Genomic DNA, 20,269 nt, shown 5'->3' on the forward strand with positions numbered 1-20,269 from the left:
TTATTTATTTATAAAAATTATTTTGATTTAAAAGTCAAAACTTTTTTTTATCAATAGAGGTTTATTAGTAGTTTTGATTTTCCTCTAAGTGATGGCGCTGAATATCCTAAAAATTGTTATATATATATATTCATATATACATATATATTTTGTTTAGTTCACATTTTAATTTATTAGTTAGATATAAATTTGACATTGAAATTTGATAATATTTAGGTTAAAGTTCATAAGTACTCGCAGTGTAATTAAATATAAATATTAAAATTTATTATTATTGCAATAAAAATAGCAATTAAATTGTTTTATATGAATTGAAAAAATTTCAATTATCCCGCGTAAAATTTAATCGAAGATTCATTGAAAGTAAATAGTAAGTAATAACGCATCTGAAAACAAGCTGTGCAGGTAAGAGATTGTTGTTGTTATTTTAATTAAAAACAAAGACAGTAAGAGATATTTATTAAAATGTTATCAAGTTAAACCAGTTGATCTGACATTTAACTATAATGGTTATTAAAATGAATGTAGAGATTTTGTAAAACCTTTTACTCTCTTGATTATATATTTCAACATAAAAGTATTTCATGTTATCTTATTTATTTAATCTCATTTTCTTTAATGAAAAAAAAAAGTTCTTGATAAAAAATAATGTTTAATATTTTAAAAGTTATTTAAAATATATCCTAGGCTGTGGACGCTATGGTTGATTGTTATAATTTTTATTATTTTACACTATAGTGGTAAATACCGAGATCGTGAGCGTTCAAATTAACTGCGATTTACTACTTCAAATGTTTATTTGCGTTCGATAACGGTTCATTTATTCTAATTATAACGAGTATAAATTTTGTGTCGACTTCAGATTATATATTCAAACTTAGTGAAATTACAATGAAGCGTGAAGAAGATATAAATAATATAAATAAAAAAACCGCTTCAAGCGCTTAAGAAGTTGAGGCAAGAGTAGTTTGACTAGTTTTCTTTTATATAGTGTAAGTATAAGATTTCATTATGTTTGTTTTTCTTGTAATGGAGCAGGTTTAATTTTTACTTCCCAAGTACCACACTTGTCTTTCTGATATCTATAAGATAGAAGTTTTGACACTGTTTTTGACTTAGCGATAAGGCACCAAAATTTCGACCAAGCGATCAGAAATTTATGATATTTATGAAAAAATTTGTCTTGTCCTTTCAAGGGCATTCTCAGACATTGCCCCCCACTTTTCAAAAATATGCAATGAAGTTCAACTGTCATAACCGTATTCAAATTTTATTAATTACCTTGGTCAAAAATAAAACTTGATTTAGACTTGGTCGTCTTACTTAGTCACGATTTAAGATGACAAAGTCTAAATCAAGTTTTATTTTTGATCCGGGTAATTAAAAAAAAATTGAAACTTTAATTGAAAAAAGGACAACGTAGTAATTGTCAATTAAGAATTAAACAAAATTTGTTGAATAAATTTTAGCCTAAAAAATTTTTAAATTCGAATCACAAAATTAACATTAAAGTTTTGCTGAAATTTATTTAACGAATTTCGTTTAACTCCCAATTGATATCGATTCTCAGTAGTTTTTTTTTAATTTATCACTCGGCGAAATTACTACTACTATGTTGACCTTTCTCCAATTAAGGTTTCAATTTTTTTTGTTTAATCAATTAGTAACATTTTGATACGCTTATGACAAACATTGAACGTCATTAAAAATTTTGAAAAAGTGGGAGGCACTGTCTGAGAATGGCCTTAAAAGACATCTTCATGACATCTTAAAATTGTCTCTAGGCTACTTAGGTTACTTATCGTTTATTGCACAACTCAATTGCGAAGCAATGACATGTGTTTTACTAACGTTTATTATATCTTAGCTGATTTACTCGCACGTAAAAATCATATTGAGACTTATTCAAATATTCTCAACTAGAACAAAATTCATACCATTTAAAAGATAATTTATTAATGAATAAAACGAAGACAATTGAAAGTCACTTTTTTTAAAAATATTGGTTGAAAAAAAAAAAAATGTAAAAAAAATCTGTGATGTCCATCAGTGAGTACACGGATATTAATAAACACAATAACTTAAAAAATATCCAACCGATGAATCTACTTTCTTTTTTATTATACTTGAATTCTTAAATAGAAGAACTCTTTTGAAAATTACTATCCAAATCTTTTTGATTTAATTACAATTAATAAAATTTAAAAACTGGCAATTCATAAAAATATTTGCTGCCATTTTTTTCATCATTATTATTATTGTTTTATTAAAATACTCTTGCACATAGGAGCGCCATCGATTGATCACTTTCTAAATAGGGGAGGGTGGGGCAAAGTAGGCTCCTAGGGGCAAAGTGGGCCCCCCTTAAATTTGGAAGGCTTTAAAAATTTGGGGGCAAAGTGGGCACTCTGAAATTTTCTATGAACAAGGCTCATAATAAGTAACCTTTACTTTTTGACGACTATTCATTTATTACTTATGAGCTTATTTATATCTTACAAAATTACTTATTAGGGGAGGGTGGGGCAGAGCGGCTTCCCTAAGCCAATTATTACTTTTTGTGGCTTTCAACCATCAGATCACTTTAATTTTTTCTTATTTCGAACAGATTTATGGAAATTTTGCCAAATTTCTGAAAAAAATTTTTTTTTTTTGTGGAGCGGAAAGGCCCCTTTTCTAAAAAATGATAAATTTTTTTTTTTTTTTAAATTGTTTTTATTATTAAGAATGTATTTCTTTTTCTTGACGACTATTTTTGGTTTTATATTAGTCAAAAAAAAATTTTTAAGGTGTAATATATCATTCCTCCTCAATGAGCTTGATTACTAATTATTTAATTAAAAAAAAAAACAATTGTATACTTGTTATTTGTTATTATTTTGAACCCAAAAAATGTGTTTTTTGATTTTTTAGATTACAGATCATCATTCATTATTTAAAAAATTTTATCAATTAAAAAATAAATTATTGTTTTCGAATATTTTTAGTGGCCAAATTTGCGCCAGCTATAGAAAATCAGTCGAAAAATTGATTAGTATATTAAATTTTTTATAATTTGACCATAAAAACTTGAAAGAATTATTTTTTTAGAATTCTTAGCTAGTGCATTTTGGCCCAGGTTTCATACGTAGGAGTAAAAATGCACAAATATATCGGATTTATAGTAATTATACAAAAAAAAAAAAAAAAAAAATTTTTTTATCAAAATTTGAGGGAGGCCGCTTTGCCCCGGGGTCCAATTTTCACACTGGCCGCATTGGATCCATGATTCGACAAATTCAGAGTATAATTTTTCACAGAAAATTCAAGCAGTATCGTCAACAGCGTTAAAATAAACTTAAACAAAATAAAGCAAATGAAGAACAATTTTATGACAAAATTTTTGGAGGGGGCCTACTTTTCCTCATATTTTAAAATTCGTAATTTATTATGAATACAGACTATTCATAACACATTTGAAGTGAAGAATTTAAAAAAAAGTAGAATGAGCAATAAATTTGTCTTACACAATTTTTTTTTAGATGGAGGCCCACTTTGCCCCTAATTTTTGATTTTTCAATTTTAATGGACACAACTTATCAATGTTAAATAACAAACAAAGACCTATGAAGTAGTGTAACGAGTAAAAAAAAAAGTAAAGATAATCCCATTTCTAGCTTACGGGGCCCACTTTGCCCTAGCCTCCCCCAAGCAAAGAAATTGTGCACGAACGGATATTCCAACTTTTTTTTACTATTATTCTAAATAAGTTTAAACGATATGTTTTCCTCTTGTTTTCGGGCCAGTTTTTCGAACCGGATTTATTTTTTATCTGAGTTTAAATTATTATTGCTAGTATATCTATGTAGGGGAGCCTGGGGCACGAAGGCCCCCTTAAGCCGGTTTTTTCTTTTTGTGGCTTTTAACCATAAAATTCATTTATTTTCCGTCGATATCGAAAGAATAAGTAGAAATTTTGCAAAAAATCGAAAAAAAAATTTGTTTTTTTCTGGGGCACGAAGGCCTCCTCTCCAAAAAATTATCAACAAAAATTTTTATTTTTATTTCCCGTTAAGTTATGACCTTTATAATGTTTTTATGACGTTTTAGGCCAGTATGTGATGTATGAGGTAAAATGGACCATTAAAAAAAAAAAAATTGTCACAAAAAAATTAACTTGACGGAAAATAAAAAAAAAATAATTTTTTCTTTATAATTTTTTTTTCGAGTTGTCCGTTTTGCCCCTCATATCACGTATTGACTTAAAATATACTAAAAACATTATGAAGGTCATACTTTGACGGAAAATAAAAAAAAAAATTTTACCTAATTTTTGAAGAGGGCCTTTATGCCCCAGGGGGGCCTTCGTGCCCCAGGCTCCCCTATTATTAATGTAAATATACTAGCAATCTTAATTTAAACTCAGTTTGAAAAACTGACCCTTAATGACGATCGAGAGATAATAAAGTCAAAGAAAGTTATAAGACCTAAAAGATATTTTATTACTTCAAACGACTGTTAATATTTAATATTATATAAATCATTTACTTTTTTTTTATTGATATAATTCGACTCTTGTGAATCAATTAATTTTGATGGCTTATTTAATTATTGTAAGAATTACAGGTTTCTCTTCTGTTAAAATTTTAAAGTTTTGGAGGAAATATTAAGAACGAAATAGTTTACTTTATTTTAAAAAAATACTTATAAATTTTTAAAATAAAATTTTAAAGCGTAAACAAAATCGATTTTAGTTTGTTTGATAGATCAATATTTTCGTTTGCAGACTAATGATAATAAAGTATGATAGAATGTTCCGATAAATTCATTTTATTACAACATTAGCGATAAGACAATTTAAAATTTATATTACTATTATTTTTGTTGTTCTTAATAAAATTCTTACTTAGCGATACAAGAGAGAACGTGTTTGTCTACAGGCTAAATCAATAAACTGCATTTGGAATGTTACTTTACCGTACAGCGTCAGGATGTTCTCGTGCACATATCGTATTTTTTTTTTTTTTTATTTATTTTAAACTCATTATCTGGATCGTGCATTGTACAGTAATAAAATTTTAACGCCATAAGATAAAAAAGTAAATCATTATATTTTAGTTCAATTCAGTATATTTTTCATGTACTGAAAAAATATTTATAAAAGATAATCACCCACATATTTTTTATTGCAATAATTTCTATGTAGGACACAATTAAGAATCATATGTTACAGCCATTTTAAAGTATAATAGTTAGCATATATTTTGTTAAATACCTAATTTCATTCACAACCATTTTTTTTTTGTTTTAATTAAAATAATTCTGTTTATTTCTTCATTGATAGATAATATTTATGATGTCGCCATGTTTTGATGATTTTTTTTCTGTCATAATCAGATTTTACAAACTGTACTGTGATACTGTAAAATCTCCACCTACTCGGCCTTGATTCAGTATTGATTAAACTAGAGTTTTATATTAACTTTTTATTAAAAATACAAATGTAATACAATTTGGTTAATCAAATCGAGACATAACACCGCAGGAGACAATTCACATAATAGGATAGGGGAGAGAAAACAATATTAAAAGACAGGGTAGTAGCAATTTTTAAAAGTGGTATTTTACTCAGAGAAAAAACAATAGCAAATAATATTTTTTACGGCAATTGTCATTATGTCTACATTAAAACCTTTTTGTGTCAACATACCGCAATTATTATTTAGTAAATCTTTTTCTCGAAAATTTACTTATTTGAATTGTAGTTGATGAAGTAACATTAACCGTTATGAAAAAATTTCGGTAAAATATCCAGAAGTGGGGCTTTATCTGTGCAAAGAATAGCTTTATAGACTAAATGAGTATATTGTCGTATAATATTATTTAATAGTATATATATACTAGGAATAAAAGTATCATAAATTAGGGTCAATGTAATGAAGTAATTAGATTGCCGGATGAATTAGGCAGGTATATATAATAAGACAAATACATACACATTGTCAGAAAATAAAGTGGTAATTTGTATTTCTAAAAGAACTAACGTGCTTTCGGAGCAGAAAATATTTTCACATAATAGTTTTACTTTTACAAAACTCATGTTAGTTCGTAATTCAATTGATTCAAAATTATCGTTTCAAATAACTATTTTTTAAACAAAAATCTAGTTGTTTCATAGTTATTTTATTTCTCTACTTTATGTGTTAATGACACGATATAAAATGTCTGATGATTATTCTTTCATTTAAATTAGTCCGCTGATGATAACTTTACCTTTGACTACACACATTATAAATTGATGTCAATTTTATTTAAAGTCCACTGGTTGAACAGTTTTAGAAATTGTCATTTTATTCACAGATAGAGATTTTTTTATACATAATCGAGTATTTTATACTTTGAATATGTTAAAATAATTATAAAGTCACGTACATTTTAGCTAAACGAATATAGTTAGTAACGAAAAATTTCTATAAAAATAACATAGAAATAATTATCACGGTGGCAGAATAAATTTTAGTACTTTTTTTTACTTTGTGCACTCATACGTACGGGTAACTTCGAGGTTAGAGTGATAGTAATCATTAATAATAATTATCATTACACAAATAATTAGCCCATTTATTACAAAAAAAAAGTTAAGAAAAAATAAAGTTTAACAAACAATTTTTTTTTTATTTCTTACAAAAGAATTAAAAAAAATCTATAATCATTCCATCGAACTTTGTCGCTATTATATTATAAACTTTCCTTTATATATTTTATAATTAATAAGTAAAAAAAAATATTGTCGCCTAGATTTGTGGGTTAATTCTAAAACTTTCCGCTTGATCCTAAAGCTTTATGAGCTGCATTATTATTCTAGTAATATGTTCATTATTGAGCTTTATAATTTTATAAATGTTGCATGATTTATAAGTGTAGCAAGTTTTGAAATAAACTAATAAGTAATTATATTTTATGTAATCCTTGCTTCAGAAGTTCAATTTCAGAGCGTTGAATGGCGTTGGAAAAACGACGAATTCCTGATGCCTACACTATGTTAGTTTATTATTTCATGCGGCACTATAATAGAAAACATTATTGCTTGATCTATGCTCTTATTCCACTAACTAGCAAATATTATGGTTAGTTTTGGTTATAAACATACTACTTTCAAGAAAGAAATTCCTTTTTTGGTAAAATCTGCTTTGAAAGTTCAATTTCCGAGCGCTGTAAGTCGTGTCGGAAGCGCCAAATATATTCAACCTTGCCTACATATTTTACTTAACCGCACTTGTGTGCTAAATAGCTTATAACCTTACACTTTCAACTTTACTATACTAACGTAGTATTACTTTTTACTTTCTGTCGCTCATGCACAGAAAAAAAGAATTTCGTGGCGCAAGAAATATTTTGTATTATGAATTGAAGACAAAAATTTTTCTTGGCTTAAGTAGTTTTTTCTCACCTAAAACATTTTTTCCTTGTTCCAAGAAAATATTTTTTCACTTCAAGAAAATTTTTGTTTTCACTTTAACCATGTTCCGATATTGCATTGCGAGCACTGTTCAGTGCTCTTAATGCATGTCGGAGGTCACATCTTACAGTGACCAGTGTATATCGGAACATAGACTTTATAATACAAAAAATTTCTTGAGTCAAGTAAAAAATTTTTTGCGCTAATCCTTTTTTTCTGTGCGTAATACGTATCGTATACAATAGAAACCTTTGTCAATTCATGGTTTCTGGAACCAAAAAATAAACATCCATGAATTATAAATTATCTTAAAAATTACCATATCCTTGGAAAATTTGGTTTAAAATAAAATTTTAATCTTTTACTTCTCGAAAATTGAACTTTCGCAGCAGGGCATGCAAAAAATACTGTATCCTACAACAGCTGGACTAAGAAACGAACATGAGAATCATGATCACGCGATTCACTTTACGATTTACCTATGGCTTGTAGGATCACCACATTTATCCTCATGTCAATGTATCATAAGCCTTACGCTCATATCGTGGCAACGTGATTGTCAAATTATTTACTCCTTAGTACACATGTAGCAAAAACTACTATTACCGACTGAGGTAATGATGTATACTGCTTACTGCCTATTTATTCGAAGTCACTAGCGGGGTTACTAGAGGGAATCGTGAAGACTTATCCGTTTTGTGTATCGCGCATTAACCTCTGCTAACTTTGTCAACAGTGCAATATATTTGTTATTTTTAGTAATTAATTAATGATCATTTTTTCCATAAATTGAACTTCTGAATCATGGATTGCATAAAACATTGTATGTTACTTATCCGACTTATATTATAAATATTTATTAGTATATAATAATGATAATAATATTATTATATTATAATATCTTCTTAAAACTATCAAGAGCTTTAAAATATTGCAGATAAAAAATTTAATTATGGTTATGATAATTTAAAGAGTTTTAATTCCTCAGAGTTTACCGCAAAAAAATTGTGAGGTATTTTACTTTAGCGTAAAAATAGTATCTTTTTCATTAAGCTTTTTAATAGAGTGTCTGTGTATTTTAATTATTTATCTGGCTGTAGTTACATTTATCAACATCTCATCGAGCTATTTAAAATATTCCAAATAAGTATTTTTATTGTGGCTCTGTAGGTTCCACTTCTTTTTGGTTTATTTAACTCGACAGAGTGATAGAAATTAATGTAACAAAATTATATTTTTGAGTTGAGTACGAAGGATCGAAAAGTTAACAAATCTTTTAGCGCTTTCAGGCGTTATTTTAGATATATACTAATCACGACAAATCTTCATTTAGTTTTGATACTTCCATAACTTACTTAGAAATTAATATTAATACACAATTTATTTCCATAAATTTAATAAGCACAATGAGCAAATTGAATAGAAATTTAGAAAAAGCAATTGAAAAAAATTCTTCATGATAACAGCATCGAAACTTCAAGTATCAGTGTCTATGCAGTCAGTCGAAACAAGCTAATTGCAGCCCAATGCCCCTACAAATATTAGCAAACGCATAAATTACAAATGTCTTTTTCATCATACTTGCACCGAAAGCTTAAATTCCAGCCCTGTTTAGTGGGAGAAAAGTCGTTCTTTTCTCTTATGAGAAAATAAATGATAAAAATCGGTGCATACGTCATTCTTCCCACAAACAGAAGCAGAAATTCTAGCTTTCAGGTACAGATCTGGTGAAAAATTGTATACACACCACGAAAGAAGGTAGGACGTCCCAATTTGCGTATTTGCCACAGTCAATTTTACTCGTGACTTGGAATGTCATACTTTCCTCCCTACGTGTGTAATACTATTGTTAGCGGACAGAAAAATTTGTTTCTTTGGGAAGAAACAAACAATTTTTCTGCCCGCTCAAAGCCAGTTTCACTTTTGATTTCAACTTTGATACTTGTCATTAATTTGTTAACTAATAATTACCGATTATCAATTTTATTTATATAAGTGACAGTTCTGACTTTGTGATCAAGTTTTATAAAAATAAATGTAAATGATAAATCTTATTTGTTGTTTCTGCTTAAGGCTCGACCGTACCTAACGAAATCTCGAATTTAAGAATTCTAATTATGTTTTGAATATTTGTGAGACACGAATCATGAAAATCTTCCGAGGAAGTTTGTCTCCTGCTTTTTGTCGGAAGCTGAGAAAATTGCTGTTATGATAACTATTTAATAAATAATTAGAATTCTTAAATTCGAGATTTCGTGCGGCCCAGCCTTAATTAGAGATTGTAATTACAATTGAACCCTCCGTTAATAGTTGATCACACCATTGGTCTTAAATTAATTTGTTTCTGACTGGCTGCTGACATTGAGGCTTGAAGATCCAATGCAGGTAATCATGAAAAACATACTGTTTGAGACAGAGGATGAAATACGATTTCAGGTTGCAGGGTCTTGCCTACGGCTCAGGCAGACAATTTTACTCTGGTCGGTAATCGTCTTGTTCATTTCTCGTTACACAATATACTATTTACAGGCCAAAATAAAGGTATTATTTAAACTTATGCATCTCTAGCTTTTTTTTAATTGATTTAAATATTTTTTGGATCTAAAAAAAATTATCTATTTTAAATTACTGTGAAAAAATCTAATTTAACATCGCATTTAAAATTAACTTAGTAATTGTTTTTAGTTTCTATTTTCAATAACCTTATTTACCGCGATATTATTTGAGGTAGTATTATGATACTATTAGTATCAACATACATATGTTTGAGTGAATCACATTGTACAATGTGCTTGCGTCACGTTGAATCGAGTTCTACCTTAATTGCATCTTCGAAACAAGGACCTCGACCAATGTTCGTGATTATTCTGCAATTATCGTTGACAATAACGCTACAAGCTTCAACTATACAACGTTGATTGATACATATTCCAAAATGAATCCCACAGGATTTGAAAGTCTCTTGATAATATACGTCACACATAGTAACAATTTCGACGCCGGAAATTGTGATATAAATTGATTGTCAAACATCCACGTTTTCAATTTTAAAAATACATACACCTATTTATCAATATTCTGTACGGAGTATAAAACATTTGCATTTGACAGTACCAATATTAAGTCTACTTATTCATTTTTTTATAAATAAAATTTTATCCAATAATTTTTTTTTATTTTCACCTTTTTATTTATGCATATTTGTTAATTTGTAGATGTCCTAGTTCTTTTTTTCTTCCTATTGAACTTATTAATAATAGAAATCAATAACTTTCACGTAATCATTTTTACAACTAATTATAACAAATAACAAGATTTAATACAAATATTGATAAAATTTTGATTATAATTAATTTTTCTAGAAATTTGACAAAGTTATCTTTTTACAATACTGTCAAGAAAATAATAAATATGAAAAATTGATAATAGTTATTGTATGAACGATTTTTTTGGATATCAATATAGAAAAAAAATAATGAGACATCTAATAAAAAATTTAAATTACCAAAATACACATACAAAGGATTTTCTTGCAAGGTCGAGCTACTCTATAGCGCTTGAATAAACTATGAGGACAGTGACATGAAAAGTAGTGTATTCGTAGATCTAGAACATGAGTGGGCGAGTGCTGATTTATTTTTGTGCCAGATGTGTTAGATTTCTTCTTTTACTTATCCTTCTATTCATTTGTATCTTTTTTTTTCTGGCATGATAAAAGCTTAGCATCAACATTAACATCTTTTCTGTTATTTAGGTATTAGCATTACTTAGCACTATACCTAGTATGAAACGTTGCTCGTTTAAACAACATGCATGGATGAACTGAATAATAGGCCAATTGAGTCTCTAGTTGTTGTACTGCAGTACGTATGTATAGTTTTCGATTCCAATTCTCTGGACTAATGAGTTTCACGATGTTCATGAGAGCAACAGAGAATATATATTATCTCTGTTAATCTTTCTCTCTCACACTTTGCCACTATATCTCTCTCTCTCTCTCTCTGGGTGAATTCATCTGAGTGTATATATCTGTCGCAGTGGGATTCAAATTTATATTCATTTTATTTTTTTTTGATTAATACACAATACATATGTATATTTAATGTTAATTCTAGTTGCAATATTCATGCACTCATCCGTGATTTTCAATTATACTACTACTATAATTCACTACTAATTAATTCATTACCTATACTGTTAGTTCAATATTTTTTGTCAGCCATGTTATTTGAAAATAATTTTTAACTTCCCGCTAAGAAAATCGACGATTTTCAATAATTTCGGGAAGTTATTGTTTTCACCCTGATTTTCGAAAATCGAGTTTTCATCAGGTGTCGACGTTTTGAGGTCCTAGGAAGCTATTCTGACTCTTTTTAAAATGATGTCCGAGTGTGCGTATGTGTGTGTGTGTGTGTGTGTGTGTGTTGATAAAACGCGTCAATTGCCGCCTTAGCCATCTCAATCGGTTGATTTGTTCGAGAGATATCGCGGGAGAAAGAAATGCTAAAAAACAGTTATTTACGAATATCTTTGAAATTACTTAACCAAACAATTCCAAAATCTAATCAGCTCTAGAACTCAATAAAATAGGTCGATTGCCACCTTAGCCGTCAAAATCGGTTCATTCGTTCGCGAGATATCGTTGGAGAGAGAAATGGTAAAAAACGGGTTTTTTCCAATATCTTCGAAACAGTTGAACCGATCGATTTTAAATTTCAATCAGCTCTAAAATTCAATGAAACGCACCGATTGCTAGCTCAAACGTCAAAATCGGTTAATTAGTTCAAAAGATATCGGCGTTGAAAAATTAAAAAAATAACATTTTATGTTATTTTTTTCGAATAAATCATAATATAATGTACTAAAATATGTCTATGTGTAAAATCATACCAACTCTTCCTTTTTATGGTTTTTTTCGATCATCATATAATGTCATCTAACTTGTTCTTTAGTTTAAATCATATTATCAACAAAAAAATTGAAAAAAAGCGATTTTTAATATTTTTCTCGGATATTTCATATTTTATTCCTGCCTTACATTGATTTCTGTCTCAATACACTGATTTTATTTAACATAATCGGAAATTAAATTTTAAAAAACGTTTCTTTATTAGTGATTTTCGATTCTTAAATTCTCAAACTTCAGCATAAAACGTAACTTGCTAAAGCTTGAAAAGATCATAAAAAAAACCGCATGTAATAGTATTTTCGAGCTCGAAAATATATCCGCACTGATATTTTGAGCTCTTTGAGCTCGAAAACAGCGGGAAGTTTTGAGGCTGGTCCGCAGGGCTAACCGACGCCCAAATTTTTTTTTCAGTTTTAATTAATATACTTTTTGCTTGGATATAAATTTATAAATTTATTTTTATTTTTTTTTCATACCGAATCCGAAACTGACTCAAAATTGCCCTTAAGACTGTGTTTAATTAGCATAATAAGTTTTTAAGCGCAAAGTTGGTGGCTTGAGTGGCGGACGGTTGGTTCGTTAATTTCCGAGGGTCGAATCTACTGGATGATCCTTGAATATTCATGCTCGTGTACAGTGGATTAAAAATAAAATAAAGTATTCGTGAATATTAAACAATAGATTCATTAAATTTGTCGTTTTTTTTTTCTTAATATTTTTTTTCTTTTAATTTTTGAATAAAGGCTAGTTTTAATTCTACTTAAGTGATTTAGATTATTGGTGTAACTTTTATATTTTGTAATAAGTATAAAATTATATTATTTTAGTGCTTTTGCGGCATTATTATGGTATTATACAATTTTAATTAAATTTTTTATATTTTTTTAAGAAGTGCTTTTATTTAGTTTTATCTATTATTATTAAAATTTAAAGGATCTATGATTTTTTACAAGGCTTTTTAGAGTAAGTGTGTAAGTAAGAAAGTTACACAAACGCAAATGCTCGTCTATCAAATCTGGTGCCAGAATGGCGGGACCAACCGGCGCCTTTACTACTGTTTTTCTTCAAACCCTCGTCTCTTTTCACCAAACGTCTACTATCATACTTATACTTTCACGATTTTAAGTTACTTTCAAAGCTTTCAATCTTTAAAATGATATTTAAAAGACACAATTTATACAAAAATAGTTATTAAAAGAATAGCTTATAAAAATTTAATTAATAAACATGGAATAAAACTTAATAACGTGTAGAGAGTGATATTTTTTATCGAGTTAAATATTTTGTGGTTTAATAATTCATCACTTTCTTCTATTTTTAGGATGTTCTATATTAAAGATGATGGAAAGTGGGTTTTACCGTGGATTTTACTAGAAATTGCTGCTGTTTCATACTACGGGTGAGTTTATATTTTGTATCATATTTTTATTACCTACTTTTTGTATAAAAAAAACACATTCTATATCTATACATATATAACTTGAAGACTTTTAAAAACGTATTTTCTTTCTGCTATTGCTTGAAATAACACCTTGAAATATGTCATATTGACGTAAGCAGATTTTTATATTATTCATTAAAATCGTTTTTAATAAGCTAAATTAATTAAAATTTTATTTTTAATCAATAATTTCTAAAGTAACAAGTCAGAATGTCTTTTAAGAGTGGCTTGCAGATAATTTTGTCCCAGTTTTTTTCCCGAATGGAATCTCTTTTCACAAGATAGATATCAAGGCTCGATGTAATACTATAGCGTTTTTCAGTCTAATTTATTTCGAGTTTCCATTCGGTTATACGGAGAGAAAATTATGGTAACTATTCTTAGCGCGCTTACGAAATAATAACCCATAACGTTATGGTAATAATAACAACTTGAAATTGTGGGATAAACGCCCATAATTTTGGGCAAAAGTTGCCATAAATGGGAACTATTGCTGTAATTATGGTAATAGTCTCTATATCATATCGTAGTTGAATTATGGTAATGATTACCATAGTCATCGAAATAGTCCCAAAGTCACTTAGTAATAAATCCTGTATCTACATTGGAACAGCTCCTACCCTAATTAAAAAATAATTTACTCAGTGATGAATGTATATCTATATAGTATTAAAATAGTATATCTATATAGTATTAAAATTGAATTGTTTCGAATCATTTCAATTTTTTTAAAATCAGGGTAGATTCGTATGAGAATAACATTTTGCATCATAGTAACTGCTCTCATCATATACGCGAAATATTTTTATAATATTGTAACAAAAGTGATACTGATCTTTTTGAATACTTGAATATCTATAAAACAAATGCCTTCTTCTCTTGTTTTATAGATACGTGACTAGAGTAAATCAGTCATAATTTTACAGCATAACATCAGCATACATCTTGTAATTCAATAAACCATCTTTCTTGTCTTTTCTTGTAACGCTGTTATTTGTGGTGTTGTTATTTCTAGTTTAAGTGTGTTCTTATTGTAGTATAAGTAATATTCATTTATAAGTTCATAATTACTACAATATTATGGTTATGGTTACCATAATAGTATGGTAACCATTATTATAATATTATGCGAACTAGTACTATAATATGTGCTAACGTTTACCATAGTATATAGGTAACGGTTACCACAGTAGTATAGGAACGATTACTGTTATTTTTTAGGAACTATTCTGGTATTGTATAGGAATAAAACTCATATAGACAGGAGTGGACCATACTATATAGGAATCATTCTCATAATAATTGCAATTGTTGACATAAACTTCTCTCGGCGTGAAAAAAATTTGGACAAAATCTCCATTTGTTGTACAATTGCAATAAATACAGTTCCATTTGTCCCCTCAATTGCGAAAGAAAAAAAAGTACCAAGTACCCTTAAGCATATATATATATTTATTTAGCGATTAACCTCTAGGATTAGATTGAAACAATCACTGCTTAAGTCGCCAAATACCAAAGAGTGAAACGTTGTAAGCGATAATAAGAAGAGGAGAGATGGAAAAATGAATTTGTCTCATCCCACAGGCATTTTGTCAGAATTTTTTCTTGCTATTTTTTCTGTATATATTATTCTCATTTTAAACTTCTCGTTATGAAAATTGAAAATTTTCAAAAAATAGGGAAGTTATAGGTTTCGGTCCGATTTTCGAAAATCGAGTTTTCATCAGATATCGACATATCGACGTTTTGAGGTCCATGGGAGCTATTCTGACTGTTTCCGGATAGACGTCTGCGTGTGTACGGATGTATGTAAAATAATTTTCAGTTTTTAAAGATACAGAAAAAATCAGTTTTAAGTCTTGATGAGCCCTTTCGATTGCCGTTAAGCACGTCCAAATCGATTGATTCGTTTCAAAGATATTGTACGACAAAAATTATTTTTTTTTTTTTAGCTAATGTATTTTGTTTGGTTGAACAACAAAATAAACGTTTCTTGACTTTGAAAAGCTCGGAAATTTGCAAATAATGTTTTTAAGCTTTCTGAGCTTGAAGACAGCGGGAAGTTTGGGGTTGGCTCAGAAGGTCAACCGTTTTTTCAGATTTTTTTTTTAAATATATGTTATTTTAATCATCATTCACTGTATTCATAGATGTCATAACAATATAGAAGAAGCAAAAGCGTTGTCAAATTACTTGAAACGATCGGTATATAAGCGTAGCTTCTCATCTTTTTTTAACTTTCGCGCTTGTACCGCAATATCGACGATAACGACGACGACAACGTTAGTGGGTCGCATTGTTTTTTTTTAATTTTATCTGAAAGCATCATCATGAGAAAGACGTTTCAAAAGAAATAAAAAAAACTGGCAAGTCAATACCTTAGCTATTTTTTCCAATGTCAATTTGCTCTGAGCAATGTCTGACTCGTTTCATTTCTTTTCCCTTGAATCAATTCACCTTTTGTCTTCTATTCTATTTGTTTTTTTTTAACTGACATTTTTTTATCACTAAGTGAAGCTTGTTGAATAAAAGCCCGTTATGCAACATTATTACCATCACATTTTGACAATTTTTACAAATCACAATATCACAAATAAAAAACGATATAAAAATCGGACGATGGTCGGACCGCGTAAAGTAAACCCGAAATTATCCACGCTAATGAGCTTAAGGCCATTATCATTAAACACATTATTGAGTTTGAAAAGCTTAAAACTAACGTTTAGATAGCATGTAAAAATATTTTTTTTTCTTTTTCATATTCGAACTATTAAATATAAAAAATTCAAAGTTGGAAAAAAGTGATTTTTTTTTTTTATAAATCTTTATTTCAAGGTCGACATACATACTCAGTCATTATCTTAAAAATAAGTATAAATGCTCTATAGATTATAAAATTCTAACATTTGATAAGAATTTCGAGTTTTCAAAAGTCAGAATAAATCAATAACTTGTTTTTTTTTTCTTTTTTTTTTTTAATTTCAAATTCGAATAAAAACAAAATGAGAAAAATATTAATAACATAAGATAAAAGATCGTATGAACAAAAAATAAAATTAAAAACATGTCGTGGTATATTGCCGAGTAAAATACGAATGAACCAGTAAAAATCGAAAGCTCAAATATATGAGTGCACGTGGTAGAATCATAATTCAGCTCAGCCAATAAAGACCATCCCAACTTTTTTTTTTAAATTTTTACAAGCACCGTCTCTTCCGCATTCACATCTTTATGTTTTTATTTATTTATTATTTTTTTTTTCTATCCATTACTTTTCTCTTTTCTCTACATCCCTTCAATTCGTTTTTCGTAACGGATTTTCCCGCGACAACCAGAATTCTATATATATTCTTCCTTGTATATTTTCTCTGTCGCTCTTACGTCATTCGACGACGTTGCAAGCTCTTTAATTTTTCTTTTTATTTTACATCATTTTTTTTTTTTTATTCTCTTCTTCGTGATCTCTTTTTATCTCTTAGATTTCTTTCGGTCGTCTCTACTTGGTCGCTTCTTCATCCACTCCATAGATGTCGTTGTCCTTTTTCCACTGCCACAACGTACCTGGTAATACCGCGGTACGTTGCGCAGCCAGCCGTGGCTACACCCTCAAACGCGAGCAAAGCACACTCAGTCGTCCGCGCACCTTCTAACGGCGAGGGTGAATAATTTCGCGGTATTATTTGCCATCAATAGACTTCATACAGCTGATAATAACAGTATAAATACACACATAAAAATACATGTATATACATACACACATACATTTATGTATATGTATGTATGAATGTATATATATATATATACATATATAGACATACCACGCTTTATACCTTTTATAGCATACTCTAAAGACTCGTGAGTCTCTCGTGCTGCACTTCACAACTCTTAGTCGAGACTGACCTCGATAAGTGAGCCGGTGAAGTGGACGGTTATAAGAGACTTGAGAGAGTAAAATAAAAAGAAAAAAAAAAAGGGAGATACGCAAGTCGATGCTTGTAACGGATGAGGAGCTTTGTTGCGGCTTTTAGTATCGTACAGGTAAGGGGATAATTTTGTTTACCTGCGCGTAATTTTGTGGCGGGTATTCCTGTGGTATTTGATCTCCCCCTTTTGCTGTAGCGAAAATTTGAGAGAATATTCCATTCCTGCTTATTTATCTTTTTTGCGTTAAAAAAACTCGAATTAATTAATGCGACATTTTTTTTAGCTTGTTTATTTATTTCACGTTTTTTTTTTTTTGTTTATTTAAATTGTCGGACTCGAGACGGCTATATAAAATAAGTTTGTTAATTTTTTTACATTCATGTTTGCAAAATGAATATTGAAAAAAAAAATTTGTACACATAAGTAAACAGTTCTATGCATATTTCTTTTATTTTAACTACCACGTGAAATTTATAAATGTAGTGGTTTTTATAAATGTTTATCGATCTGTTTAGATGCATCTTTATATCATAAATTTCGGAGTAAAATATTATGATACAATGGAGGACAGATAAAAATTAAAATAAATTTCATGAATGTATTTAAATTTTGTTCCGAGTGGAAGAAACGTCAAAAGTATTTTAATGTTCGGCTTCGTGCATATACGTGTATATTATACATACATTTATTATTGCTATTTTTTTTCGGGCATCTTTCAAAAGTTTGAGATCAATCTCTAGAACTTTTAATTGTGATATTGGAATGTATTGTATGAAGGTACTTGTTTTTGAAAATCAATTTTTATTACATCACAGTAAAATCTTTTTTTTAACTGATTAAATAAATAATAAATTATAAATTTCAATTGAATGAAGTTTATTTTACTTCATTGTACTAACTAAAACATTAAAAATATTTATAAATGTATTTAATAGTAAGCCTATCAAAATATTGCATAGTGGCTGTCAGTAATTGAGTTTTTTTAAAAATTCAAATTTTTTTATTTCTATACTTTTTTTTTTATTAATTTAAAAATGAAGTTTATAATTTTATTGAATTAACGAGAAAAAACATTTTTTTTTTCTCCGAGTTTTAAAAGGACTTGAAATTTACGGGAGGCAAATTAATTTTTCGCTCTCGTTAACTTTGTTTTTCATATTTCAAAAAATTTTTTTTAATTGGAGGAAAATGAACTCTACTGGGAAATTTAGAAAAAAACTCTTTATATTCACCTTTTTCGTGAGTTTTTTTTTGTTTATCTCAAAAACTCGTGGCTCATGTCCAGTTGTACTCATTAAACACTTAACCGTACATTTTTTTTCTTTTGTTTTTCAATTTTTTTGTATTTAATACTTTCACTCACTTGCCATAAAAAGTATAACCTCTTGACCTTACTTCTGTTCTCGTAACCTTATTGAAAAGGTAAATGGACCCTTATAGTCGGTATAGTTACAGTAGTATGATTTCATCGTATTTTTTATCTCACGTTCTGCCAACAAAGCAATTTATGTGCTTTTTTATCTTTTTCTTTTTACTTTCAATTTATCAAGTATGCGAAAGTAGTTACATAACTAATGAGAAATGTCAATTAAGTTGTCGACCTCTAAGTGATTTGTTGTATAAAAATCTTTATGTCGAAATAAAAAAAATATTCAAATTAACTAAATTATTCGAAATTGCTTTCTATTAAATTAATCTAATAAAATATTAACTTTTATTTGTGTTCATTTACTGAATAATATTTATTTTCGAACTTCAGCTACGGAAGTTTTTTTGTGGAAACTAAAAAAATATTTTAATCAAAGAGTATGTAGTACAATCCAGGCATTTAAATATTTATTTAAATGCTTCTGGTAAAAGCTAACAAATAAAAAAATTTTTACCTGTAGCGGAACTGACTGGTAAAAAAAAAAAATAAAAAAAAAAAAAAAGTAAATAACTGTATGTAAAAAAAATCTACAAATAAATTAATCAGCCTGTCCTAGGTAAAAATTTAGTAAAGTCGTATTATAGCATTGTTAGTAATTCGAATATTTTTCCCTTAATTTATTGAGTTTATTTTAAAAAACTGTATCATAAAAATAGAGTAATAAAATATTTTATCTTGAGTCGAAATTTAGGTCCTCGTGAGGAACTGCTAAGACCTACGCACTAGAAATGAAATAGTAGTTTATCTATCGAGTGCGAGCGTCTTAGAGTCGATTGTACTAGACAAATACATTAGTTTTTGTGACAGATATTTGAAATTTACTACATTTAGTGCCTATAAATGGCAGGTTATAAATCCGCGTTTATTTATTTGGTAAGATTGTTTTGAGTATTTGTTGAAAATTAGAGAGAAGTCGGTAAGTGGACAAATTAAAATGATGATAAATTTTGTCACAAGGTGGCTCGTTAAGTTACTTCGATATTTTTTGGTCGTTTGCTATCGCACATGTAACCAAAAAATATTTTTTGATCCGATGATGACGTCACTATTAGAACGATTAGGTATCTTTTTTACCAGCTGTATCTTATCTAATATTTTTAGCTGCCGGCTATAGGCGCTAAATGTCGT

The 20,269-nt window shown here is 28.6% G+C and overlaps 1 protein-coding gene across 1 annotated transcript in view; it reads left to right on the forward strand.

Moving 5' to 3' along the window:
- The first annotated feature begins 262 nt into the window (after positions 1 to 262).
- Positions 263 to 20,269, forward strand: part of LOC103574236 (uncharacterized) — a 186,586-nt gene continuing 166,579 nt past the window's right edge. The window contains exons 1-2 of the mRNA XM_014442341.2: positions 263 to 405; positions 13,669 to 13,746. The gene's annotated coding sequence lies outside the window, so the exon portion shown is untranslated. The remainder of the gene's footprint in view (positions 406 to 13,668; positions 13,747 to 20,269) is intronic.

This window comes from Microplitis demolitor, chromosome 4 (genome assembly GCF_026212275.2).
Source record: "Microplitis demolitor isolate Queensland-Clemson2020A chromosome 4, iyMicDemo2.1a, whole genome shotgun sequence".
Classification (NCBI taxonomy): domain Eukaryota; kingdom Metazoa; phylum Arthropoda; class Insecta; order Hymenoptera; family Braconidae; genus Microplitis; species Microplitis demolitor.